Source organism: Aquarana catesbeiana, unplaced genomic scaffold (genome assembly GCF_042186555.1).
Source record: "Aquarana catesbeiana isolate 2022-GZ unplaced genomic scaffold, ASM4218655v1 unanchor86, whole genome shotgun sequence".
Classification (NCBI taxonomy): Eukaryota; Metazoa; Chordata; class Amphibia; order Anura; family Ranidae; genus Aquarana; species Aquarana catesbeiana.
Genome location: NW_027362746.1, coordinates 443,898 through 468,451, shown reverse-complemented (window position 1 = coordinate 468,451; position 24,554 = coordinate 443,898). Strand labels below are relative to the sequence as shown.

The 24,554-nt window shown below is 51.2% G+C and overlaps 15 non-coding genes across 15 annotated transcripts; all 15 read left to right on the top strand.

The window, feature by feature from the left end:
- The first annotated feature begins 881 nt into the window (after window positions 1-881).
- On the top strand, window positions 882-955 carry TRNAN-GUU (transfer RNA asparagine (anticodon GUU)). Its single transcript has one exon. It is a non-coding gene; the product is annotated as a tRNA-Asn (tRNA).
- A 1,934-nt stretch (window positions 956-2,889) lies between these two features.
- TRNAY-GUA (transfer RNA tyrosine (anticodon GUA)) lies at window positions 2,890-2,975 on the top strand. Its single transcript is given in 2 exon segments — window positions 2,890-2,926; window positions 2,940-2,975. It is a non-coding gene; the product is annotated as a tRNA-Tyr (tRNA).
- Window positions 2,976-3,122: 147 nt separating this feature from the next.
- Window positions 3,123-3,196, top strand: TRNAN-GUU (transfer RNA asparagine (anticodon GUU)). Its single transcript has one exon. It is a non-coding gene; the product is annotated as a tRNA-Asn (tRNA).
- A 1,934-nt stretch (window positions 3,197-5,130) lies between these two features.
- On the top strand, window positions 5,131-5,216 carry TRNAY-GUA (transfer RNA tyrosine (anticodon GUA)). Its single transcript is given in 2 exon segments — window positions 5,131-5,167; window positions 5,181-5,216. It is a non-coding gene; the product is annotated as a tRNA-Tyr (tRNA).
- Window positions 5,217-5,363: 147 nt separating this feature from the next.
- TRNAN-GUU (transfer RNA asparagine (anticodon GUU)) lies at window positions 5,364-5,437 on the top strand. Its single transcript has one exon. It is a non-coding gene; the product is annotated as a tRNA-Asn (tRNA).
- A 1,934-nt stretch (window positions 5,438-7,371) lies between these two features.
- Window positions 7,372-7,457, top strand: TRNAY-GUA (transfer RNA tyrosine (anticodon GUA)). The gene is given in 2 exon segments: window positions 7,372-7,408; window positions 7,422-7,457. It is a non-coding gene; the product is annotated as a tRNA-Tyr (tRNA).
- A 147-nt stretch (window positions 7,458-7,604) lies between these two features.
- Window positions 7,605-7,678, top strand: TRNAN-GUU (transfer RNA asparagine (anticodon GUU)). Its single transcript has one exon. It is a non-coding gene; the product is annotated as a tRNA-Asn (tRNA).
- A 4,175-nt stretch (window positions 7,679-11,853) lies between these two features.
- Window positions 11,854-11,939, top strand: TRNAY-GUA (transfer RNA tyrosine (anticodon GUA)). The gene is given in 2 exon segments: window positions 11,854-11,890; window positions 11,904-11,939. It is a non-coding gene; the product is annotated as a tRNA-Tyr (tRNA).
- Window positions 11,940-12,086: 147 nt separating this feature from the next.
- Window positions 12,087-12,160, top strand: TRNAN-GUU (transfer RNA asparagine (anticodon GUU)). The gene has a single exon. It is a non-coding gene; the product is annotated as a tRNA-Asn (tRNA).
- Window positions 12,161-14,094: 1,934 nt separating this feature from the next.
- TRNAY-GUA (transfer RNA tyrosine (anticodon GUA)) lies at window positions 14,095-14,180 on the top strand. Its single transcript is given in 2 exon segments — window positions 14,095-14,131; window positions 14,145-14,180. It is a non-coding gene; the product is annotated as a tRNA-Tyr (tRNA).
- Window positions 14,181-16,335: 2,155 nt separating this feature from the next.
- On the top strand, window positions 16,336-16,421 carry TRNAY-GUA (transfer RNA tyrosine (anticodon GUA)). The gene is given in 2 exon segments: window positions 16,336-16,372; window positions 16,386-16,421. It is a non-coding gene; the product is annotated as a tRNA-Tyr (tRNA).
- A 135-nt stretch (window positions 16,422-16,556) lies between these two features.
- On the top strand, window positions 16,557-16,630 carry TRNAN-GUU (transfer RNA asparagine (anticodon GUU)). Its single transcript has one exon. It is a non-coding gene; the product is annotated as a tRNA-Asn (tRNA).
- A 1,934-nt stretch (window positions 16,631-18,564) lies between these two features.
- Window positions 18,565-18,650, top strand: TRNAY-GUA (transfer RNA tyrosine (anticodon GUA)). Its single transcript is given in 2 exon segments — window positions 18,565-18,601; window positions 18,615-18,650. It is a non-coding gene; the product is annotated as a tRNA-Tyr (tRNA).
- Window positions 18,651-21,038: 2,388 nt separating this feature from the next.
- Window positions 21,039-21,112, top strand: TRNAN-GUU (transfer RNA asparagine (anticodon GUU)). The gene has a single exon. It is a non-coding gene; the product is annotated as a tRNA-Asn (tRNA).
- A 1,934-nt stretch (window positions 21,113-23,046) lies between these two features.
- On the top strand, window positions 23,047-23,132 carry TRNAY-GUA (transfer RNA tyrosine (anticodon GUA)). The gene is given in 2 exon segments: window positions 23,047-23,083; window positions 23,097-23,132. It is a non-coding gene; the product is annotated as a tRNA-Tyr (tRNA).
- The last annotated feature ends 1,422 nt before the right edge of the window (window positions 23,133-24,554 follow it).

Genomic DNA, 24,554 nt, shown 5'->3' with positions numbered 1-24,554 from the left:
TTCGTGTCACACGTGGCGCTGATAAGAACCACGCCCCAGCGCAAGGTCAACTTGCTGCCATACGAATTGACCACTAGAAAGATAAGCTCGAAACATTTCCCCGTTTGTAGAGGGAATGGAAGAGAAGCCAGTCGATATGGTAAAGGTGGGGCCGTGCAGTGCGCATGAATGCCACTGACTGGGCCAAAACGTTGCGATGCCATACGCCCAACGTGGGGCTCGAACCCACGACCCTGAGATTAAGAGTCTCATGCTCTACCGACTGAGCTAGCCGGGCTAAGACGCTGCCTCCCGTGTGGCCTCTTGCTACCAACTGACGCCAAACACTTTTTGCTAACTTTCGGCCCAATTTGTTTTGATAGACGCAATGCGCTTCCAAACACTCCTGCGCTTACTTGCTGTCAGGGAGGTACATCACCGTTGCTGCTGTGGTTTTTGGGCTCCCAACAAAACGCGGTAGGTGCTTCGATTGTGTTTTCTCGCTGTGCAAAACGTGAAGCCGAGCTTTCCCACATCACAGCTGCCAAGGCATTTGACCTTTCAGGCAGAGGCGGCATAGACCAATCCCTCAAGGCAGAAGGACTAACGCAAAGGGCAAAGCGCTGGCTTTGAATGCAAGGAGTCACGGGCTACGACCCACCGGCGGCCCCTTCGATAGCTCAGCTGGTAGAGCGGAGGACTGTAGCGTCAACGTAGTAATCCTTAGGTCGCTGGTTCGATTCCGGCTCGAATGATGCCCTCTTTTACCCTGCCTCTCTCCCCCTTTAACTAGAAGGCACTCTAGAAGGCACTCTAGAAATGTGCAATTGGGAAGCCTTTTAAGGAACTTTGTTTTTATTATTCATGTCTCCCTCGGCCGGTGCGCCGGCCCTCGGCGTGCAGTCTCTGTGGCGCAATTGGTTAGCGCGTTCGGCTGTTAACCGAAAGGTTGGTGGTTCGAGCCCACCCAGGGACGCTCATGTTTTCTCCATTACCTCAGTGGGGCCCGAAGGCTAAAACAAAGCGTGTCCTTTGGCTCTCTTCAGGTGACCGGCAACTGAGCAGACAAACAAGCGTTCACTGGAGACCCTTGCAAATGTACTAGCCGTTTGTTGAAGAGGTTTACATAGTTGATCGAGCCACTTCTTTGGCTCAGGAAGATAACTGCAGCACTTCTAGTCACACCTTAAGACAATCACCATGTGAATGTGTCGATGTTGATTGTCCAAGAACAGGGGGAGGTGTGAAAATTGTAGAACCGCCCTGTTCAAGTTAGATGATCCCATTGTTGGTGGCAGGAAGCCTGCATAGCTATTGGTGCCTAGATCGGCGTGGCTAAAGGTGACAATTGTTGTCAAATCGCTTGGCTAGCTAGAGCGATGTTCAAAATGGGCAGTGCAGATAGTGCCGATGTACAAGCTTCCGTCCCAGTGTATTGCTGGACTTGAAGTACACAGCGATGCAATTGTTGTTAAAGATCCTCCGGAGTTTTTCTGACACTCCAGTGGCTTACGGGGGTGACTATATTTCTCCAAATGTTCTGCTTCTCCCCAGTTTGTTTTCGTGACCTTGTGGATGTTTAGCCAAGATCCAGTCTGGCTAGCCACAAGCTTTCAAAGCACACCTGAGAGGGTCTGTAGACTCTTTTTGTTGTTACCGCGTCAGCCCGATATTGCAGAGTCCTAAGAAGCCCCAGCTTGGGTTCCAGTGGGTGGTGTGAGCCAAAAAGCAGATAGCGGTGTGTGTGGGTAGGTTTCCTGTAGGCCTCCTTGCCCAAATGCACCCCTTTCCTTGCCTTGCAAGACACAGTCCAAAGCGGGTCATTTGCTATTCGATGCCTTCGTCACCGAATAGCAAATGGTGCAATATGATGCCAGCTAAGGGTGTTAGCGTTGTTGCCAGATACTTAGCAATGTTGTGTGTGACAGAGTTGATTCTCTTTGGGAATCAGTAGTCAAAATGGCTGAACCTTGGCCCTGGATAATGCTGGACCTCCTGAGCGAGTTAAAGCATAAGGCCAGAGACTTTTCGAATGCCGAAGAAAGTCTCCACAGTTGTCGCTAAGCCAGGATATCTTAGGAGCTTTCTTCAAGGACCTGGATGACTTGGGTCTTTGCTTAGGGCCGCTTTGCAAGGCCAAAAAGGGATAGGAGTGCGTTGGCCGGGAATCGAACCCGGGTCAACTGCTTGGAAGGCAGCTATGCTCACCACTATACCACCAACGCAAGGCTGTCCGGGGCCTGTGCCACTATCTCTATCCAATTCGTGTCACACGTGGCGCTGATAAGAACCACGCCCCAGCGCAAGGTCAACTTGCTGCCATACGAATTGACCACTAGAAAGATAAGCTCGAAACATTTCCCCGTTTGTAGAGGGAATGGAAGAGAAGCCAGTCGATATGGTAAAGGTGGGGCCGTGCAGTGCGCATGAATGCCACTGACTGGGCCAAAACGTTGCGATGCCATACGCCCAACGTGGGGCTCGAACCCACGACCCTGAGATTAAGAGTCTCATGCTCTACCGACTGAGCTAGCCGGGCTAAGACGCTGCCTCCCGTGTGGCCTCTTGCTACCAACTGACGCCAAACACTTTTTGCTAACTTTCGGCCCAATTTGTTTTGATAGACGCAATGCGCTTCCAAACACTCCTGCGCTTACTTGCTGTCAGGGAGGTACATCACCGTTGCTGCTGTGGTTTTTGGGCTCCCAACAAAACGCGGTAGGTGCTTCGATTGTGTTTTCTCGCTGTGCAAAACGTGAAGCCGAGCTTTCCCACATCACAGCTGCCAAGGCATTTGACCTTTCAGGCAGAGGCGGCATAGACCAATCCCTCAAGGCAGAAGGACTAACGCAAAGGGCAAAGCGCTGGCTTTGAATGCAAGGAGTCACGGGCTACGACCCACCGGCGGCCCCTTCGATAGCTCAGCTGGTAGAGCGGAGGACTGTAGCGTCAACGTAGTAATCCTTAGGTCGCTGGTTCGATTCCGGCTCGAAGGATGCCCTCTTTTACCCTGCCTCTCTCCCCCTTTAACTAGAAGGCACTCTAGAAGGCACTCTAGAAATGTGCAATTGGGAAGCCTTTTAAGGAACTTTGTTTTTATTATTCATGTCTCCCTCGGCCGGTGCGCCGGCCCTCGGCGTGCAGTCTCTGTGGCGCAATCGGTTAGCGCGTTCGGCTGTTAACCGAAAGGTTGGTGGTTCGAGCCCACCCAGGGACGCTCATGTTTTCTCCATTACCTCAGTGGGGCCCGAAGGCTAAAACAAAGCGTGTCCTTTGGCTCTCTTCAGGTGACCGGCAACTGAGCAGACAAACAAGCGTTCACTGGAGACCCTTGCAAATGTACTAGCCGTTTGTTGAAGAGGTTTACATAGTTGATCGAGCCACTTCTTTGGCTCAGGAAGATAACTGCAGCACTTCTAGTCACACCTTAAGACAATCACCATGTGAATGTGTCGATGTTGATTGTCCAAGAACAGGGGGAGGTGTGAAAATTGTAGAACCGCCCTGTTCAAGTTAGATGATCCCATTGTTGGTGGCAGGAAGCCTGCATAGCTATTGGTGCCTAGATCGGCGTGGCTAAAGGTGACAATTGTTGTCAAATCGCTTGGCTAGCTAGAGCGATGTTCAAAATGGGCAGTGCAGATAGTGCCGATGTACAAGCTTCCGTCCCAGTGTATTGCTGGACTTGAAGTACACAGCGATGCAATTGTTGTTAAAGATCCTCCGGAGTTTTTCTGACACTCCAGTGGCTTACGGGGGTGACTATATTTCTCCAAATGTTCTGCTTCTCCCCAGTTTGTTTTCGTGACCTTGTGGATGTTTAGCCAAGACCCAGTCTGGCTAGCCACAAGCTTTCAAAGCACACCTGAGAGGGTCTGTAGACTCTTTTTGTTGTTACCGCGTCAGCCCGATATTGCAGAGTCCTAAGAAGCCCCAGCTTGGGTTCCAGTGGGTGGTGTGAGCCAAAAAGCAGATAGCGGTGTGTGTGGGTAGGTTTCCTGTAGGCCTCCTTGCCCAAATGCACCCCTTTCCTTGCCTTGCAAGACACAGTCCAAAGCGGGTCATTTTCTATTCGATGCCTTCGTCACCGAATAGCAAATGGTGCAATATGATGCCAGCTAAGGGTGTTAGCGTTGTTGCCAGATACTTAGCAATGTTGTGTGTGACAGAGTTGATTCTCTTTGGGAATCAGTAGTCAAAATGGCTGAACCTTGGCCCTGGATAATGCTGGACCTCCTGAGCGAGTTAAAGCATAAGGCCAGAGACTTTTCGAATGCCGAAGAAAGTCTCCACAGTTGTCGCTAAGCCAGGATATCTTAGGAGCTTTCTTCAAGGACCTGGATGACTTGGGTCTTTGCTTAGGGCCGCTTTGCAAGGCCAAAAAGGGATAGGAGTGCGTTGGCCGGGAATCGAACCCGGGTCAACTGCTTGGAAGGCAGCTATGCTCACCACTATACCACCAACGCAAGGCTGTCCGGGGCCTGTGCCACTATCTCTATCCAATTCGTGTCACACGTGGCGCTGATAAGAACCACGCCCCAGCGCAAGGTCAACTTGCTGCCATACGAATTGACCACTAGAAAGATAAGCTCGAAACATTTCCCCGTTTGTAGAGGGAATGGAAGAGAAGCCAGTCGATATGGTAAAGGTGGGGCCGTGCAGTGCGCATGAATGCCACTGACTGGGCCTAAACGTTGCGATGCCATACGCCCAACGTGGGGCTCGAACCCACGACCCTGAGATTAAGAGTCTCATGCTCTACCGACTGAGCTAGCCGGGCTAAGACGCTGCCTCCCGTGTGGCCTCTTGCTACCAACTGACGCCAAACACTTTTTGCTAACTTTCGGCCCAATTTGTTTTGATAGACGCAATGCGCTTCCAAACACTCCTGCGCTTACTTGCTGTCAGGGAGGTACATCACCGTTGCTGCTGTGGTTTTTGGGCTCCCAACAAAACGCGGTAGGTGCTTCGATTGTGTTTTCTCGCTGTGCAAAACGTGAAGCCGAGCTTTCCCACATCACAGCTGCCAAGGCATTTGACCTTTCAGGCAGAGGCGGCATAGACCAATCCCTCAAGGCAGAAGGACTAACGCAAAGGGCAAAGCGCTGGCTTTGAATGCAAGGAGTCACGGGCTACGACCCACCGGCGGCCCCTTCGATAGCTCAGCTGGTAGAGCGGAGGACTGTAGCGTCAACGTAGTAATCCTTAGGTCGCTGGTTCGATTCCGGCTCGAAGGATGCCCTCTTTTACCCTGCCTCTCTCCCCCTTTAACTAGAAGGCACTCTAGAAGGCACTCTAGAAATGTGCAATTGGGAAGCCTTTTAAGGAACTTTGTTTTTATTATTCATGTCTCCCTCGGCCGGTGCGCCGGCCCTCGGCGTGCAGTCTCTGTGGCGCAATCGGTTAGCGCGTTCGGCTGTTAACCGAAAGGTTGGTGGTTCGAGCCCACCCAGGGACGCTCATGTTTTCTCCATTACCTCAGTGGGGCCCGAAGGCTAAAACAAAGCGTGTCCTTTGGCTCTCTTCAGGTGACCGGCAACTGAGCAGACAAACAAGCGTTCACTGGAGACCCTTGCAAATGTACTAGCCGTTTGTTGAAGAGGTTTACATAGTTGATCGAGCCACTTCTTTGGCTCAGGAAGATAACTGCAGCACTTCTAGTCACACCTTAAGACAATCACCATGTGAATGTGTCGATGTTGATTGTCCAAGAACAGGGGGAGGTGTGAAAATTGTAGAACCGCCCTGTTCAAGTTAGATGATCCCATTGTTGGTGGCAGGAAGCCTGCATAGCTATTGGTGCCTAGATCGGCGTGGCTAAAGGTGACAATTGTTGTCAAATCGCTTGGCTAGCTAGAGCGATGTTCAAAATGGGCAGTGCAGATAGTGCCGATGTACAAGCTTCCGTCCCAGTGTATTGCTGGACTTGAAGTACACAGCGATGCAATTGTTGTTAAAGATCCTCCGGAGTTTTTCTGACACTCCAGTGGCTTACGGGGGTGACTATATTTCTCCAAATGTTCTGCTTCTCCCCAGTTTGTTTTCGTGACCTTGTGGATGTTTAGCCAAGACCCAGTCTGGCTAGCCACAAGCTTTCAAAGCACACCTGAGAGGGTCTGTAGACTCTTTTTGTTGTTACCGCGTCAGCCCGATATTGCAGAGTCCTAAGAAGCCCCAGCTTGGGTTCCAGTGGGTGGTGTGAGCCAAAAAGCAGATAGCGGTGTGTGTGGGTAGGTTTCCTGTAGGCCTCCTTGCCCAAATGCACCCCTTTCCTTGCCTTGCAAGACACAGTCCAAAGCGGGTCATTTGCTATTCGATGCCTTCGTCACCGAATAGCAAATGGTGCAATATGATGCCAGCTAAGGGTGTTAGCGTTGTTGCCAGATACTTAGCAATGTTGTGTGTGACAGAGTTGATTCTCTTTGGGAATCAGTAGTCAAAATGGCTGAACCTTGGCCCTGGATAATGCTGGACCTCCTGAGCGAGTTAAAGCATAAGGCCAGAGACTTTTCGAATGCCGAAGAAAGTCTCCACAGTTGTCGCTAAGCCAGGATATCTTAGGAGCTTTCTTCAAGGACCTGGATGACTTGGGTCTTTGCTTAGGGCCGCTTTGCAAGGCCAAAAAGGGATAGGAGTGCGTTGGCCGGGAATCGAACCCGGGTCAACTGCTTGGAAGGCAGCTATGCTCACCACTATACCACCAACGCAAGGCTGTCCGGGGCCTGTGCCACTATCTCTATCCAATTCGTGTCACACGTGGCGCTGATAAGAACCACGCCCCAGCGCAAGGTCAACTTGCTGCCATACGAATTGACCACTAGAAAGATAAGCTCGAAACATTTCCCCGTTTGTAGAGGGAATGGAAGAGAAGCCAGTCGATATGGTAAAGGTGGGGCCGTGCAGTGCGCATGAATGCCACTGACTGGGCCAAAACGTTGCGATGCCATACGCCCAACGTGGGGCTCGAACCCACGACCCTGAGATTAAGAGTCTCATGCTCTACCGACTGAGCTAGCCGGGCTAAGACGCTGCCTCCCGTGTGGCCTCTTGCTACCAACTGACGCCAAACACTTTTTGCTAACTTTCGGCCCAATTTGTTTTGATAGACGCAATGCGCTTCCAAACACTCCTGCGCTTACTTGCTGTCAGGGAGGTACATCACCGTTGCTGCTGTGGTTTTTGGGCTCCCAACAAAACGCGGTAGGTGCTTCGATTGTGTTTTCTCGCTGTGCAAAACGTGAAGCCGAGCTTTCCCACATCACAGCTGCCAAGGCATTTGACCTTTCAGGCAGAGGCGGCATAGACCAATCCCTCAAGGCAGAAGGACTAACGCAAAGGGCAAAGCGCTGGCTTTGAATGCAAGGAGTCACGGGCTACGACCCGCCGGCGGCCCCTTCGATAGCTCAGCTGGTAGAGCGGAGGACTGTAGCGTCAACGTAGTAATCCTTAGGTCGCTGGTTCGATTCCGGCTCGAAGGATGCCCTCTTTTACCCTGCCTCTCTCCCCCTTTAACTAGAAGGCACTCTAGAAGGCACTCTAGAAATGTGCAATTGGGAAGCCTTTTAAGGAACTTTGTTTTTATTATTCATGTCTCCCTCGGCCGGTGCGCCGGCCCTCGGCGTGCAGTCTCTGTGGCGCAATCGGTTAGCGCGTTCGGCTGTTAACCGAAAGGTTGGTGGTTCGAGCCCACCCAGGGACGCTCATGTTTTCTCCATTACCTCAGTGGGGCCCGAAGGCTAAAACAAAGCGTGTCCTTTGGCTCTCTTCAGGTGACCGGCAACTGAGCAGACAAACAAGCGTTCACTGGAGACCCTTGCAAATGTACTAGCCGTTTGTTGAAGAGGTTTACATAGTTGATCGAGCCACTTCTTTGGCTCAGGAAGATAACTGCAGCACTTCTAGTCACACCTTAAGACAATCACCATGTGAATGTGTCGATGTTGATTGTCCAAGAACAGGGGGAGGTGTGAAAATTGTAGAACCGCCCTGTTCAAGTTAGATGATCCCATTGTTGGTGGCAGGAAGCCTGCATAGCTATTGGTGCCTAGATCGGCGTGGCTAAAGGTGACAATTGTTGTCAAATCGCTTGGCTAGCTAGAGCGATGTTCAAAATGGGCAGTGCAGATAGTGCCGATGTACAAGCTTCCGTCCCAGTGTATTGCTGGACTTGAAGTACACAGCGATGCAATTGTTGTTAAAGATCCTCCGGAGTTTTTCTGACACTCCAGTGGCTTACGGGGGTGACTATATTTCTCCAAATGTTCTGCTTCTCCCCAGTTTGTTTTCGTGACCTTGTGGATGTTTAGCCAAGACCCAGTCTGGCTAGCCACAAGCTTTCAAAGCACACCTGAGAGGGTCTGTAGACTCTTTTTGTTGTTACCGCGTCAGCCCGATATTGCAGAGTCCTAAGAAGCCCCAGCTTGGGTTCCAGTGGGTGGTGTGAGCCAAAAAGCAGATAGCGGTGTGTGTGGGTAGGTTTCCTGTAGGCCTCCTTGCCCAAATGCACCCCTTTCCTTGCCTTGCAAGACACAGTCCAAAGCGGGTCATTTGCTATTCGATGCCTTCGTCACCGAATAGCAAATGGTGCAATATGATGCCAGCTAAGGGTGTTAGCGTTGTTGCCAGATACTTAGCAATGTTGTGTGTGACAGAGTTGATTCTCTTTGGGAATCAGTAGTCAAAATGGCTGAACCTTGGCCCTGGATAATGCTGGACCTCCTGAGCGAGTTAAAGCATAAGGCCAGAGACTTTTCGAATGCCGAAGAAAGTCTCCACAGTTGTCGCTAAGCCAGGATATCTTAGGAGCTTTCTTCAAGGACCTGGATGACTTGGGTCTTTGCTTAGGGCCGCTTTGCAAGGCCAAAAAGGGATAGGAGTGCGTTGGCCGGGAATCGAACCCGGGGCAACTGCTTGGAAGGCAGCTATGCTCACCACTATACCACCAACGCAAGGCTGTCCGGGGCCTGTGCCACTATCTCTATCCAATTCGTGTCACACGTGGCGCTGATAAGAACCACGCCCCAGCGCAAGGTCAACTTGCTGCCATACGAATTGACCACTAGAAAGATAAGCTCGAAACATTTCCCCGTTTGTAGAGGGAATGGAAGAGAAGCCAGTCGATATGGTAAAGGTGGGGCCGTGCAGTGCGCATGAATGCCACTGACTGGGCCAAAACGTTGCGATGCCATACGCCCAACGTGGGGCTCGAACCCACGACCCTGAGATTAAGAGTCTCATGCTCTACCGACTGAGCTAGCCGGGCTAAGACGCTGCCTCCCGTGTGGCCTCTTGCTACCAACTGACGCCAAACACTTTTTGCTAACTTTCGGCCCAATTTGTTTTGATAGACGCAATGCGCTTCCAAACACTCCTGCGCTTACTTGCTGTCAGGGAGGTACATCACCATTGCTGCTGTGGTTTTTGGGCTCCCAACAAAACGCGGTAGGTGCTTCGATTGTGTTTTCTCGCTGTGCAAAACGTGAAGCCGAGCTTTCCCACATCACAGCTGCCAAGGCATTTGACCTTTCAGGCAGAGGCGGCATAGACCAATCCCTCAAGGCAGAAGGACTAACGCAAAGGGCAAAGCGCTGGCTTTGAATGCAAGGAGTCACGGGCTACGATCCACCGGCGGCCCCTTCGATAGCTCAGCTGGTAGAGCGGAGGACTGTAGCGTCAACGTAGTAATCCTTAGGTCGCTGGTTCGATTCCGGCTCAAAGGATGCCCTCTTTTACCCTGCCTCTCTCCCCCTTTAACTAGAAGGCACTCTAGAAGGCACTCTAGAAATGTGCAATTGGGAAGCCTTTTAAGGAACTTTGTTTTTATTATTCATGTCTCCCTCGGCCGGTGCGCCGGCCCTCGGCGTGCAGTCTCTGTGGCGCAATCGGTTAGCGCATTCGGCTGTTAACCGAAAGGTTGGTGGTTCGAGCCCACCCAGGGACGCTCATGTTTTCTCCATTACCTCAGTGGGGCCCGAAGGCTAAAACAAAGCGTGTCCTTTGGCTCTCTTCAGGTGACCGGCAACTGAGCAGACAAACAAGCGTTCACTGGAGACCCTTGCAAATGTACTAGCCGTTTGTTGAAGAGGTTTACATAGTTGATCGAGCCACTTCTTTGGCTCAGGAAGATAACTGCAGCACTTCTAGTCACACCTTAAGACAATCACCATGTGAATGTGTCGATGTTGATTGTCCAAGAACAGGGGGAGGTGTGAAAATTGTAGAACCGCCCTGTTCAAGTTAGATGATCCCATTGTTGGTGGCAGGAAGCCTGCATAGCTATTGGTGCCTAGATCGGCGTGGCTAAAGGTGACAATTGTTGTCAAATCGCTTGGCTAGCTAGAGCGATGTTCAAAATGGGCAGTGCAGATAGTGCCGATGTACAAGCTTCCGTCCCAGTGTATTGCTGGACTTGAAGTACACAGCGATGCAATTGTTGTTAAAGATCCTCCGGAGTTTTTCTGACACTCCAGTGGCTTACGGGGGTGACTATATTTCTCCAAATGTTCTGCTTCTCCCCAGTTTGTTTTCGTGACCTTGTGGATGTTTAGCCAAGACCCAGTCTGGCTAGCCACAAGCTTTCAAAGCACACCTGAGAGGGTCTGTAGACTCTTTTTGTTGTTACCGCGTCAGCCCGATATTGCAGAGTCCTAAGAAGCCCCAGCTTGGGTTCCAGTGGGTGGTGTGAGCCAAAAAGCAGATAGCGGTGTGTGTGGGTAGGTTTCCTGTAGGCCTCCTTGCCCAAATGCACCCCTTTCCTTGCCTTGCAAGACACAGTCCAAAGCGGGTCATTTGCTATTCGATGCCTTCGTCACCGAATAGCAAATGGTGCAATATGATGCCAGCTAAGGGTGTTAGCGTTGTTGCCAGATACTTAGCAATGTTGTGTGTGACAGAGTTGATTCTCTTTGGGAATCAGAAGTCAAAATGGCTGAACCTTGGCCCTGGATAATGCTGGACCTCCTGAGCGAGTTAAAGCATAAGGCCAGAGACTTTTCGAATGCCGAAGAAAGTCTCCACAGTTGTCGCTAAGCCAGGATATCTTAGGAGCTTTCTTCAAGGACCTGGATGACTTGGGTCTTTGCTTAGGGCCGCTTTGCAAGGCCAAAAAGGGATAGGAGTGCGTTGGCCGGGAATCGAACCCGGGTCAACTGCTTGGAAGGCAGCTATGCTCACCACTATACCACCAACGCAAGGCTGTCCTGGGCCTGTGCCACTATCTCTATCCAATTCGTGTCACACGTGGCGCTGATAAGAACCACGCCCCAGCGCAAGGTCAACTTGCTGCCATACGAATTGACCACTAGAAAGATAAGCTCGAAACATTTCCCCGTTTGTAGAGGGAATGGAAGAGAAGCCAGTCGATATGGTAAAGGTGGGGCCGTGCAGTGCGCATGAATGCCACTGACTGGGCCAAAACGTTGCGATGCCATACGCCCAACGTGGGGCTCGAACCCACGACCCTGAGATTAAGAGTCTCATGCTCTACCGACTGAGCTAGCCGGGCTAAGACGCTGCCTCCCGTGTGGCCTCTTGCTACCAACTGACGCCAAACACTTTTTGCTAACTTTCGGCCCAATTTGTTTTGATAGACGCAATGCGCTTCCAAACACTCCTGCGCTTACTTGCTGTCAGGGAGGTACATCACCATTGCTGCTGTGGTTTTTGGGCTCCCAACAAAACGCGGTAGGTGCTTCGATTGTGTTTTCTCGCTGTGCAAAACGTGAAGCCGAGCTTTCCCACATCACAGCTGCCAAGGCATTTGACCTTTCAGGCAGAGGCGGCATAGACCAATCCCTCAAGGCAGAAGGACTAACGCAAAGGGCAAAGCGCTGGCTTTGAATGCAAGGAGTCACGGGCTACGACCCACCGGCGGCCCCTTCGATAGCTCAGCTGGTAGAGCGGAGGACTGTAGCGTCAACGTAGTAATCCTTAGGTCGCTGGTTCGATTCCGGCTCGAAGGATGCCCTCTTTTACCCTGCCTCTCTCCCCCTTTAACTAGAAGGCACTCTAGAAGGCACTCTAGAAATGTGCAATTGGGAAGCCTTTTAAGGAACTTTGTTTTTATTATTCATGTCTCCCTCGGCCGGTGCGCCGGCCCTCAGCGTGCAGTCTCTGTGGCGCAATCGGTTAGCGCGTTCGGCTGTTAACCGAAAGGTTGGTGGTTCGAGCCCACCCAGGGACGCTCATGTTTTCTCCATTACCTCAGTGGGGCCCGAAGGCTAAAACAAAGCGTGTCCTTTGGCTCTCTTCAGGTGACCGGCAACTGAGCAGACAAACAAGCGTTCACTGGAGACCCTTGCAAATGTACTAGCCGTTTGTTGAAGAGGTTTACATAGTTGATCGAGCCACTTCTTTGGCTCAGGAAGATAACTGCAGCACTTCTAGTCACACCTTAAGACAATCACCATGTGAATGTGTCGATGTTGATTGTCCAAGAACAGGGGGAGGTGTGAAAATTGTAGAACCGCCCTGTTCAAGTTAGATGATCCCATTGTTGGTGGCAGGAAGCCTGCATAGCTATTGGTGCCTAGATCGGCGTGGCTAAAGGTGACAATTGTTGTCAAATCGCTTGGCTAGCTAGAGCGATGTTCAAAATGGGCAGTGCAGATAGTGCCGATGTACAAGCTTCCGTCCCAGTGTATTGCTGGACTTGAAGTACACAGCGATGCAATTGTTGTTAAAGATCCTCCGGAGTTTTTCTGACACTCCAGTGGCTTACGGGGGTGACTATATTTCTCCAAATGTTCTGCTTCTCCCTAGTTTGTTTTCGTGACCTTGTGGATGTTTAGCCAAGACCCAGTCTGGCTAGCCACAAGCTTTCAAAGCACACCTGAGAGGGTCTGTAGACTCTTTTTGTTGTTACCGCATCAGCCCGATATTGCAGAGTCCTAAGAAGCCCCAGCTTGGGTTCCAGTGGGTGGTGTGAGCCAAAAAGCAGATAGCGGTGTGTGTGGGTAGGTTTCCTGTAGGCCTCCTTGCCCAAATGCACCCCTTTCCTTGCCTTGCAAGACACAGTCCAAAGCGGGTCATTTGCTATTCGATGCCTTCGTCACCGAATAGCAAATGGTGCAATATGATGCCAGCTAAGGGTGTTAGCGTTGTTGCCAGATACTTAGCAATGTTGTGTGTGACAGAGTTGATTCTCTTTGGGAATCAGTAGTCAAAATGGCTGAACCTTGGCCCTGGATAATGCTGGACCTCCTGAGCGAGTTAAAGCATAAGGCCAGAGACTTTTCGAATGCCGAAGAAAGTCTCCACAGTTGTCGCTAAGCCAGGATATCTTAGGAGCTTTCTTCAAGGACCTGGATGACTTGGGTCTTTGCTTAGGGCCGCTTTGCAAGGCCAAAAAGGGATAGGAGTGCGTTGGCCGGGAATCGAACCCGGGTCAACTGCTTGGAAGGCAGCTATGCTCACCACTATACCACCAACGCAAGGCTGTCCGGGGCCTGTGCCACTATCTCTATCCAATTCGTGTCACACGTGGCGCTGATAAGAACCACGCCCCAGCGCAAGGTCAACTTGCTGCCATACGAATTGACCACTAGAAAGATAAGCTCGAAACATTTCCCCGTTTGTAGAGGGAATGGAAGAGAAGCCAGTCGATATGGTAAAGGTGGGGCCGTGCAGTGCGCATGAATGCCACTGACTGGGCCAAAACGTTGCGATGCCATACGCCCAACGTGGGGCTCGAACCCACGACCCTGAGATTAAGAGTCTCATGCTCTACCGACTGAGCTAGCCGGGCTAAGACGCTGCCTCCCGTGTGGCCTCTTGCTACCAACTGACGCCAAACACTTTTTGCTAACTTTCGGCCCAATTTGTTTTGATAGACGCAATGCGCTTCCAAACACTCCTGCGCTTACTTGCTGTCAGGGAGGTACATCACCGTTGCTGCTGTGGTTTTTGGGCTCCCAACAAAACGCGGTAGGTGCTTCGATTGTGTTTTCTCGCTGTGCAAAACGTGAAGCCGAGCTTTCCCACATCACAGCTGCCAAGGCATTTGACCTTTCAGGCAGAGGCGGCATAGACCAATCCCTCAAGGCAGAAGGACTAACGCAAAGGGCAAAGCGCTGGCTTTGAATGCAAGGAGTCACGGGCTACGACCCACCGGCGGCCCCTTCGATAGCTCAGCTGGTAGAGCGGAGGACTGTAGCGTCAACGTAGTAATCCTTAGGTCGCTGGTTCGATTCCGGCTCGAAGGATGCCCTCTTTTACCCTGCCTCTCTCCCCCTTTAACTAGAAGGCACTCTAGAAGGCACTCTAGAAATGTGCAATTGGGAAGCCTTTTAAGGAACTTTGTTTTTATTATTCATGTCTCCCTCGGCCGGTGCGCCGGCCCTCGGCGTGCAGTCTCTGTGGCGCAATCGGTTAGCGTGTTCGGCTGTTAACCGAAAGGTTGGTGGTTCGAGCCCACCCAGGGACGCTCATGTTTTCTCCATTACCTCAGTGGGGCCCGAAGGCTAAAACAAAGCGTGTCCTTTGGCTCTCTTCAGGTGACCGGCAACTGAGCAGACAAACAAGCGTTCACTGGAGACCCTTGCAAATGTACTAGCCGTTTGTTGAAGAGGTTTACATAGTTGATCGAGCCACTTCTTTGGCTCAGGAAGATAACTGCAGCACTTCTAGTCACACCTTAAGACAATCACCATGTGAATGTGTCGATGTTGATTGTCCAAGAACAGGGGGAGGTGTGAAAATTGTAGAACCGCCCTGTTCAAGTTAGATGATCCCATTGTTGGTGGCAGGAAGCCTGCATAGCTATTGGTGCCTAGATCGGCGTGGCTAAAGGTGACAATTGTTGTCAAATCGCTTGGCTAGCTAGAGCGATGTTCAAAATGGGCAGTGCAGATAGTGCCGATGTACAAGCTTCCGTCCCAGTGTATTGCTGGACTTGAAGTACACAGCGATGCAATTGTTGTTAAAGATCCTCCGGAGTTTTTCTGACACTCCAGTGGCTTACGGGGGTGACTATATTTCTCCAAATGTTCTGCTTCTCCCCAGTTTGTTTTCGTGACCTTGTGGATGTTTAGCCAAGACCCAGTCTGGCTAGCCACAAGCTTTCAAAGCACACCTGAGAGGGTCTGTAGACTCTTTTTGTTGTTACCGCGTCAGCCCGATACTGCAGAGTCCTAAGAAGCCCCAGCTTGGGTTCCAGTGGGTGGTGTGAGCCAAAAAGCAGATAGCGGTGTGTGTGGGTAGGTTTCCTGTAGGCCTCCTTGCCCAAATGCACCCCTTTCCTTGCCTTGCAAGACACAGTCCAAAGCGGGTCATTTGCTATTCGATGCCTTCGTCACCGAATAGCAAATGGTGCAATATGATGCCAGCTAAGGGTGTTAGCGTTGTTGCCAGATACTTAGCAATGTTGTGTGTGACAGAGTTGATTCTCTTTGGGAATCAGTAGTCAAAATGGCTGAACCTTGGCCCTGGATAATGCTGGACCTCCTGAGCGAGTTAAAGCATAAGGCCAGAGACTTTTCGAATGCCGAAGAAAGTCTCCACAGTTGTCGCTAAGCCAGGATATCTTAGGAGCTTTCTTCAAGGACCTGGATGACTTGGGTCTTTGCTTAGGGCCGCTTTGCAAGGCCAAAAAGGGATAGGTGTGCGTTGGCCGGGAATCGAACCCGGGTCAACTGCTTGGAAGGCAGCTATGCTCACCACTATACCACCAACGCAAGGCTGTCCGGGGCCTGTGCCACTATCTCTATCCAATTCGTGTCACACGTGGCGCTGATAAGAACCACGCCCCAGCGCAAGGTCAACTTGCTGCCATACGAATTGACCACTAGAAAGATAAGCTCGAAACATTTCCCCGTTTGTAGAGGGAATGGAAGAGAAGCCAGTCGATATGGTAAAGGTGGGGCCGTGCAGTGCGCATGAATGCCACTGACTGGGCCAAAACGTTGCGATGCCATACGCCCAACGTGGGGCTCGAACCCACGACCCTGAGATTAAGAGTCTCATGCTCTACCGACTGAGCTAGCCGGGCTAAGACGCTGCCTCCCGTGTGGCCTCTTGCTACCAACTGACGCCAAACACTTTTTGCTAACTTTCGGCCCAATTTGTTTTGATAGACGCAATGCGCTTCCAAACACTCCTGCGCTTACTTGCTGTCAGGGAGGTACATCACCGTTGCTGCTGTGGTTTTTGGGCTCCCAACAAAACGCGGTAGGTGCTTCGATTGTGTTTTCTCGCTGTGCAAAACGTGAAGCCGAGCTTTCCCACATCACAGCTGCCAAGGCATTTGACCTTTCAGGCAGAGGCGGCATAGACCAATCCCTCAAGGCAGAAGGACTAACGCAAAGGGCAAAGCGCTGGCTTTGAATGCAAGGAGTCACGGGCTACGACCCACCGGCGGCCCCTTCGATAGCTCAGCTGGTAGAGCGGAGGACTGTAGCGTCAACGTAGTAATCCTTAGGTCGCTGGTTCGATTCCGGCTCGAAGGATGCCCTCTTTTACCCTGCCTCTCTCCCCCTTTAACTAGAAGGCACTCTAGAAATGTGCAATTGGGAAGCCTTTTAAGGAACTTTGTTTTTATTATTCATGTCTCCCTCGGCCGGTGCGCCGGCCCTCGGCGTGCAGTCTCTGTGGCGCAATCGGTTAGCGCGTTCGGCTGTTAACCGAAAGGTTGGTGGTTCGAGCCCACCCAGGGACGCTCATGTTTTCTCCATTACCTCAGTGGGGCCCGAAGGCTAAAACAAAGCGTGTCCTTTGGCTCTCTTCAGGTGACCGGCAACTGAGCAGACAAACAAGCGTTCACTGGAGACCCTTGCAAATGTACTAGCCGTTTGTTGAAGAGGTTTACATAGTTGATCGAGCCACTTCTTTGGCTCAGGAAGATAACTGCAGCACTTCTAGTCACACCTTAAGACAATCACCATGTGAATGTGTCGATGTTGATTGTCCAAGAACAGGGGGAGGTGTGAAAATTGTAGAACCGCCCTGTTCAAGTTAGATGATCCCATTGTTGGTGGCAGGAAGCCTGCATAGCTATTGGTGCCTAGATCGGCGTGGCTAAAGGTGACAATTGTTGTCAAATCGCTTGGCTAGCTAGAGCGATGTTCAAAATGGGCAGTGCAGATAGTGCCGATGTACAAGCTTCCGTCCCAGTGTATTGCTGGACTTGAAGTACACAGCGATGCAATTGTTGTTAAAGATCCTCCGGAGTTTTTCTGACACTCCAGTGGCTTACGGGGGTGACTATATTTCTCCAAATGTTCTGCTTCTCCCCAGTTTGTTTTCGTGACCTTGTGGATGTTTAGCCAAGACCCAGTCTGGCTAGCCACAAGCTTTCAAAGCACACCTGAGAGGGTCTGTAGACTCTTTTTGTTGTTACCGCGTCAGCCCGATATTGCAGATTCCTAAGAAGCCCCAGCTTGGGTTCCAGTGGGTGGTGTGAGCCAAAAAGCAGATAGCGGTGTGTGTGGGTAGGTTTCCTGTAGGCCTCCTTGCCCAAATGCACCCCTTTCCTTGCCTTGCAAGACACAGTCCAAAGCGGGTCATTTGCTATTCGATGCCTTCGTCACCGAATAGCAAATGGTGCAATATGATGCCAGCTAAGGGTGTTAGCGTTGTTGCCAGATACTTAGCAATGTTGTGTGTGACAGAGTTGATTCTCTTTGGGAATCAGTAGTCAAAATGGCTGAACCTTGGCCCTGGATAATGCTGGACCTCCTGAGCGAGTTAAAGCATAAGGCCAGAGACTTTTCGAATGCCGAAGAAAGTCTCCACAGTTGTCGCTAAGCCAGGATATCTTAGGAGCTTTCTTCAAGGACCTGGATGACTTGGGTCTTTGCTTAGGGCCGCTTTGCAAGGCCAAAAAGGGATAGGAGTGCGTTGGCCGGGAATCGAACCCGGGTCAACTGCTTGGAAGGCAGCTATGCTCACCACTATACCACCAACGCAAGGCTGTCCGGGGCCTGTGCCACTATCTCTATCCAATTCGTGTCACACGTGGCGCTGATAAGAACCACGCCCCAGCGCAAGGTCAACTTGCTGCCATACGAATTGACCACTAGAAAGATAAGCTCGAAACATTTCCCCGTTTGTAGAGGGAATGGAAGAGAAGCCAGTCGATATGGTAAAGGTGGGGCCGTGCAGTGCGCATGAATGCCACTGACTGGGCCAAAACGTTGCGATGCCATACGCCCAACGTGGGGCTCGAACCCACGACCCTGAGATTAAGAGTCTCATGCTCTACCGACTGAGCTAGCCGGGCTAAGACGCTGCCTCCCGTGTGGCCTCTTGCTACCAACTGACGCCAAACACTTTTTGCTAACTTTCGGCCCAATTTGTTTTGATAGACGCAATGCGCTTCCAAACACTCCTGCGCTTACTTGCTGTCAGGGAGGTACATCACCGTTGCTGCTGTGGTTTTTGGGCTCCCAACAAAACGCGGTAGGTGCTTCGATTGTGTTTTCTCGCTGTGCAAAACGTGAAGCCGAGCTTTCCCACATCACAGCTGCCAAGGCATTTGACCTTTCAGGCAGAGGCGGCATAGACCAATCCCTCAAGGCAGAAGGACTAACGCAAAGGGCAAAGCGCTGGCTTTGAATGCAAGGAGTCACGGGCTACGACCCACCGGCGGCCCCTTCGATAGCTCAGCTGGTAGAGCGGAGGACTGTAGCGTCAACGTAGTAATCCTTAGGTCGCTGGTTCGATTCCGGCTCGAAGGATGCCCTCTTTTACCCTGCCTCTCTCCCCCTTTAACTAGAAGGCACTCTAGAAGGCACTCTAGAAATGTGCAATTGGGAAGCCTTTTAAGGAACTTTGTTTTTATTATTCATGTCTCCCTCGGCCGGTGCGCCGGCCCTCGGCGTGCAGTCTCTGTGGCGCAATCGGTTAGCGTGTTCGGCTGTTAACCGAAAGGTTGGTGGTTCGAGCCCACCCAGGGACGCTCATGTTTTCTCCATTACCTCAGTGGGGCCCGAAGGCTAAAACAAAGCGTGTCCTTTGGCTCTCTTCAGGTGACCGGCAACTGAGCAGACAAACAAGCGTTCACTGGAGACCCTTGCAAATGTACTAGCCGTTTGTTGAAGAGGTTTACATAGTTGATCGAGCCACTTCTTTGGCTCAGGAAGATAACTGCAGCACTTCTAGTCACACCTTAAGACAATCACCATGTGAATGTGTCGATGTTGATTGTCCAAGAACAGGGGGAGGTGTGAAAATTGTAGAACCGCCCTGTTCAAGTTAGATGATCCCATTGTTGGTGGCAGGAAGCCTGCATAGCTATTGGTGCCTAGATCGGCGTGGCTAAAGGTGACAATTGTTGTCAAATCGCTTGGCTAGCTAGAGCGATGTTCAAAATGGGCAGTGCAGATAGTGCCGATGTACAAGCTTCCGTCCCAGTGTATTGCTGGACTTGAAGTACACAGCGATGCAATTGTTGTTAAAGATCCTCCGGAGTTTTTCTGACACTCCAGTGGCTTACGGGGGTGACTATATTTCTCCAAATGTTCTGCTTCTCCCCAGTTTGTTTTCGTGACCTTGTGGATGTTTAGCCAAGACCCAGTCTGGCTAGCCACAAGCTTTCAAAGCACACCTGAGAGGGTCTGTAGACTCTTTTTGTTGTTACCGCGTCAGCCCGATATTGCAGAGTCCTAAGAAGCCCCAGCTTGGGTTCCAGTGGGTGGTGTGAGCCAAAAAGCAGATAGCGGTGTGTGTGGGTAGGTTTCCTGTAGGCCTCCTTGCCCAAATGCACCCCTTTCCTTGCCTTGCAAGACACAGTCCAAAGCGGGTCATTTGCTATTCGATGCCTTCGTCACCGAATAGCAAATGGTGCAATATGATGCCAGCTAAGGGTGTTAGCGTTGTTGCCAGATACTTAGCAATGTTGTGTGTGACAGAGTTGATTCTCTTTGGGAATCAGTAGTCAAAATGGCTGAACCTTGGCCCTGGATAATGCTGGACCTCCTGAGCGAGTTAAAGCATAAGGCCAGAGACTTTTCGAATGCCGAAGAAAGTCTCCACAGTTGTCGCTAAGCCAGGATATCTTAGGAGCTTTCTTCAAGGACCTGGATGACTTGGGTCTTTGCTTAGGGCCGCTTTGCAAGGCCAAAAAGGGATAGGAGTGCGTTGGCCGGGAATCGAACCCGGGTCAACTGCTTGGAAGGCAGCTATGCTCACCACTATACCACCAACGCAAGGCTGTCCGGGGCCTGTGCCACTATCTCTATCCAATTCGTGTCACACGTGGCGCTGATAAGAACCACGCCCCAGCGCAAGGTCAACTTGCTGCCATACGAATTGACCACTAGAAAGATAAGCTCGAAACATTTCCCCGTTTGTAGAGGGAATGGAAGAGAAGCCAGTCGATATGGTAAAGGTGGGGCCGTGCAGTGCGCATGAATGCCACTGACTGGGCCAAAACGTTGCGATGCCATACGCCCAACGTGGGGCTCGAACCCACGACCCTGAGATTAAGAGTCTCATGCTCTACCGACTGAGCTAGCCGGGCTAAGACGCTGCCTCCCGTGTGGCCTCTTGCTACCAACTGACGCCAAACACTTTTTGCTAACTTTCGGCCCAATTTGTTTTGATAGACGCAATGCGCTTCCAAACACTCCTGCGCTTACTTGCTGTCAGGGAGGTACATCACCGTTGCTGCTGTGGTTTTTGGGCTCCCAACAAAACGCGGTAGGTGCTTCGATTGTGTTTTCTCGCTGTGCAAAACGTGAAGCCGAGCTTTCCCACATCACAGCTGCCAAGGCATTTGACCTTTCAGGCAGAGGCGGCATAGACCAATCCCTCAAGGCAGAAGGACTAACGCAAAGGGCAAAGCGCTGGCTTTGAATGCAAGGAGTCACGGGCTACGACCCACCGGCGGCCCCTTCGATAGCTCAGCTGGTAGAGCGGAGGACTGTAGCGTCAACGTAGTAATCCTTAGGTCGCTGGTTCTATTCCGGCTCGAAGGATGCCCTCTTTTACCCTGCCTCTCTCCCCCTTTAACTAGAAGGCACTCTAGAAGGCACTCTAGAAATGTGCAATTGGGAAGCCTTTTAAGGAACTTTGTTTTTATTATTCATGTCTCCCTCGGCCGGTGCGCCGGCCCTCGGCGTGCAGTCTCTGTGGCGCAATCGGTTAGCGCGTTCGGCTGTTAACCGAAAGGTTGGTGGTTCGAGCCCACCCAGGGACGCTCATGTTTTCTCCATTACCTCAGTGGGGCCCGAAGGCTAAAACAAAGCGTGTCCTTTGGCTCTCTTCAGGTGACCGGCAACTGAGCAGACAAACAAGCGTTCACTGGAGACCCTTGCAAATGTACTAGCCGTTTGTTGAAGAGGTTTACATAGTTGATCGAGCCACTTCTTTGGCTCAGGAAGATAACTGCAGCACTTCTAGTCACACCTTAAGACAATCACCATGTGAATGTGTCGATGTTGATTGTCCAAGAACAGGGGGAGGTGTGAAAATTGTAGAACCGCCCTGTTCAAGTTAGATGATCCCATTGTTGGTGGCAGGAAGCCTGCATAGCTATTGGTGCCTAGATCGGCGTGGCTAAAGGTGACAATTGTTGTCAAATCGCTTGGCTAGCTAGAGCGATGTTCAAAATGGGCAGTGCAGATAGTGCCGATGTACAAGCTTCCGTCCCAGTGTATTGCTGGACTTGAAGTACACAGCGATGCAATTGTTGTTAAAGATCCTCCGGAGTTTTTCTGACACTCCAGTGGCTTACGGGGGTGACTATATTTCTCCAAATGTTCTGCTTCTCCCCAGTTTGTTTTCGTGACCTTGTGGATGTTTAGCCAAGACCCAGTCTGGCTAGCCACAAGCTTTCAAAGCACACCTGAGAGGGTCTGTAGACTCTTTTTGTTGTTACCGCGTCAGCCCGATATTGCAGAGTCCTAAGAAGCCCCAGCTTGGGTTCCAGTGGGTGGTGTGAGCCAAAAAGCAGATAGCGGTGTGTGTGGGTAGGTTTCCTGTAGGCCTCCTTGCCCAAATGCACCCCTTTCCTTGCCTTGCAAGACACAGTCCAAAGCGGGTCATTTGCTATTCGATGCCTTCGTCACCGAATAGCAAATGGTGCAATATGATGCCAGCTAAGGGTGTTAGCGTTGTTGCCAGATACTTAGCAATGTTGTGTGTGACAGAGTTGATTCTCTTTGGGAATCAGTAGTCAAAATGGCTGAACCTTGGCCCTGGATAATGCTGGACCTCCTGAGCGAGTTAAAGCATAAGGCCAGAGACTTTTCGAATGCCGAAGAAAGTCTCCACAGTTGTCGCTAAGCCAGGATATCTTAGGAGCTTTCTTCAAGGACCTGGATGACTTGGGTCTTTGCTTAGGGCCGCTTTGCAAGGCCAAAAAGGGATAGGAGTGCGTTGGCCGGGAATCGAACCCGGGTCAACTGCTTGGAAGGCAGCTATGCTCACCACTATACCACCAACGCAAGGCTGTCTGGGGCCTGTGCCACTATCTCTATCCAATTCGTGTCACACGTGGCGCTGATAAGAACCACGCCCCAGCGCAAGGTCAACTTGCTGCCATACGAATTGACCACTAGAAAGATAAGCTCGAAACATTTCCCCGTTTGTAGAGGGAATGGAAGAGAAGCCAGTCGATATGGTAAAGGTGGGGCCGTGCAGTGCGCATGAATGCCACTGACTGGGCCAAAACGTTGCGATGCCATACGCCCAACGTGGGGCTCGAACCCACGACCCTGAGATTAAGAGTCTCATGCTCTACCGACTGAGCTAGCCGGGCTAAGACGCTGCCTCCCGTGTGGCCTCTTGCTACCAACTGACGCCAAACACTTTTTGCTAACTTTCGGCCCAATTTGTTTTGATAGACGCAATGCGCTTCCAAACACTCCTGCGCTTACTTGCTGTCAGGGAGGTACATCACCGTTGCTGCTGTGGTTTTTGGGCTCCCAACAAAACGCGGTAGGTGCTTCGATTGTGTTTTCTCGCTGTGCAAAACGTGAAGCCGAGCTTTCCCACATCACAGCTGCCAAGGCATTTGACCTTTCAGGCAGAGGCGGCATAGACCAATCCCTCAAGGCAGAAGGACTAACGCAAAGGGCAAAGCGCTGGCTTTGAATGCAAGGAGTCACGGGCTACGACCCACCGGCGGCCCCTTCGATAGCTCAGCTGGTAGAGCGGAGGACTGTAGCGTCAACGTAGTAATCCTTAGGTCGCTGGTTCGATTCCGGCTCGAAGGATGCCCTCTTTTACCCTGCCTCTCTCCCCCTTTAACTAGAAGGCACTCTAGAAGGCACTCTAGAAATGTGCAATTGGGAAGCCTTTTAAGGAACTTTGTTTTTATTATTCATGTCTCCCTCGGCCGGTGCGCCGGCCCTCGGCGTGCAGTCTCTGTGGCGCAATCGGTTAGCGTGTTCGGCTGTTAACCGAAAGGTTGGTGGTTCGAGCCCACCCAGGGACGCTCATGTTTTCTCCATTACCTCAGTGGGACCCGAAGGCTAAAACAAAGCGTGTCCTTTGGCTCTCTTCAGGTGACCGGCAACTGAGCAGACAAACAAGCGTTCACTGGAGACCCTTGCAAATGTACTAGCCGTTTGTTGAAGAGGTTTACATAGTTGATCGAGCCACTTCTTTGGCTCAGGAAGATAACTGCAGCACTTCTAGTCACACCTTAAGACAATCACCATGTGAATGTGTCGATGTTGATTGTCCAAGAACAGGGGGAGGTGTGAAAATTGTAGAACCGCCCTGTTCAAGTTAGATGATCCCATTGTTGGTGGCAGGAAGCCTGCATAGCTATTGGTGCCTAGATCGGCGTGGCTAAAGGTGACAATTGTTGTCAAATCGCTTGGCTAGCTAGAGCGATGTTCAAAATGGGCAGTGCAGATAGTGCCGATGTACAAGCTTCCGTCCCAGTGTATTGCTGGACTTGAAGTACACAGCGATGCAATTGTTGTTAAAGATCCTCCGGAGTTTTTCTGACACTCCAGTGGCTTACGGGGGTGACTATATTTCTCCAAATGTTCTGCTTCTCCCCAGTTTGTTTTCGTGACCTTGTGGATGTTTAGCCAAGACCCAGTCTGGCTAGCCACAAGCTTTCAAAGCACACCTGAGAGGGTCTGTAGACTCTTTTTGTTGTTACCGCGTCAGCCCGATATTGCAGAGTCCTAAGAAGCCCCAGCTTGGGTTCCAGTGGGTGGTGTGAGCCAAAAAGCAGATAGCGGTGTGTGTGGGTAGGTTTCCTGTAGGCCTCCTTGCCCAAATGCACCCCTTTCCTTGCCTTGCAAGACACAGTCCAAAGCGGGTCATTTGCTATTCGATGCCTTCGTCACCGAATAGCAAATGGTGCAATATGATGCCAGCTAAGGGTGTTAGCGTTGTTGCCAGATACTTAGCAATGTTGTGTGTGACAGAGTTGATTCTCTTTGGGAATCAGTAGTCAAAATGGCTGAACCTTGGCCCTGGATAATGCTGGACCTCCTGAGCGAGTTAAAGCATAAGGCCAGAGACTTTTCGAATGCCGAAGAAAGTCTCCACAGTTGTCGCTAAGCCAGGATATCTTAGGAGCTTTCTTCAAGGACCTGGATGACTTGGGTCTTTGCTTAGGGCCGCTTTGCAAGGCCAAAAAGGGATAGGTGTGCGTTGGCCGGGAATCGAACCCG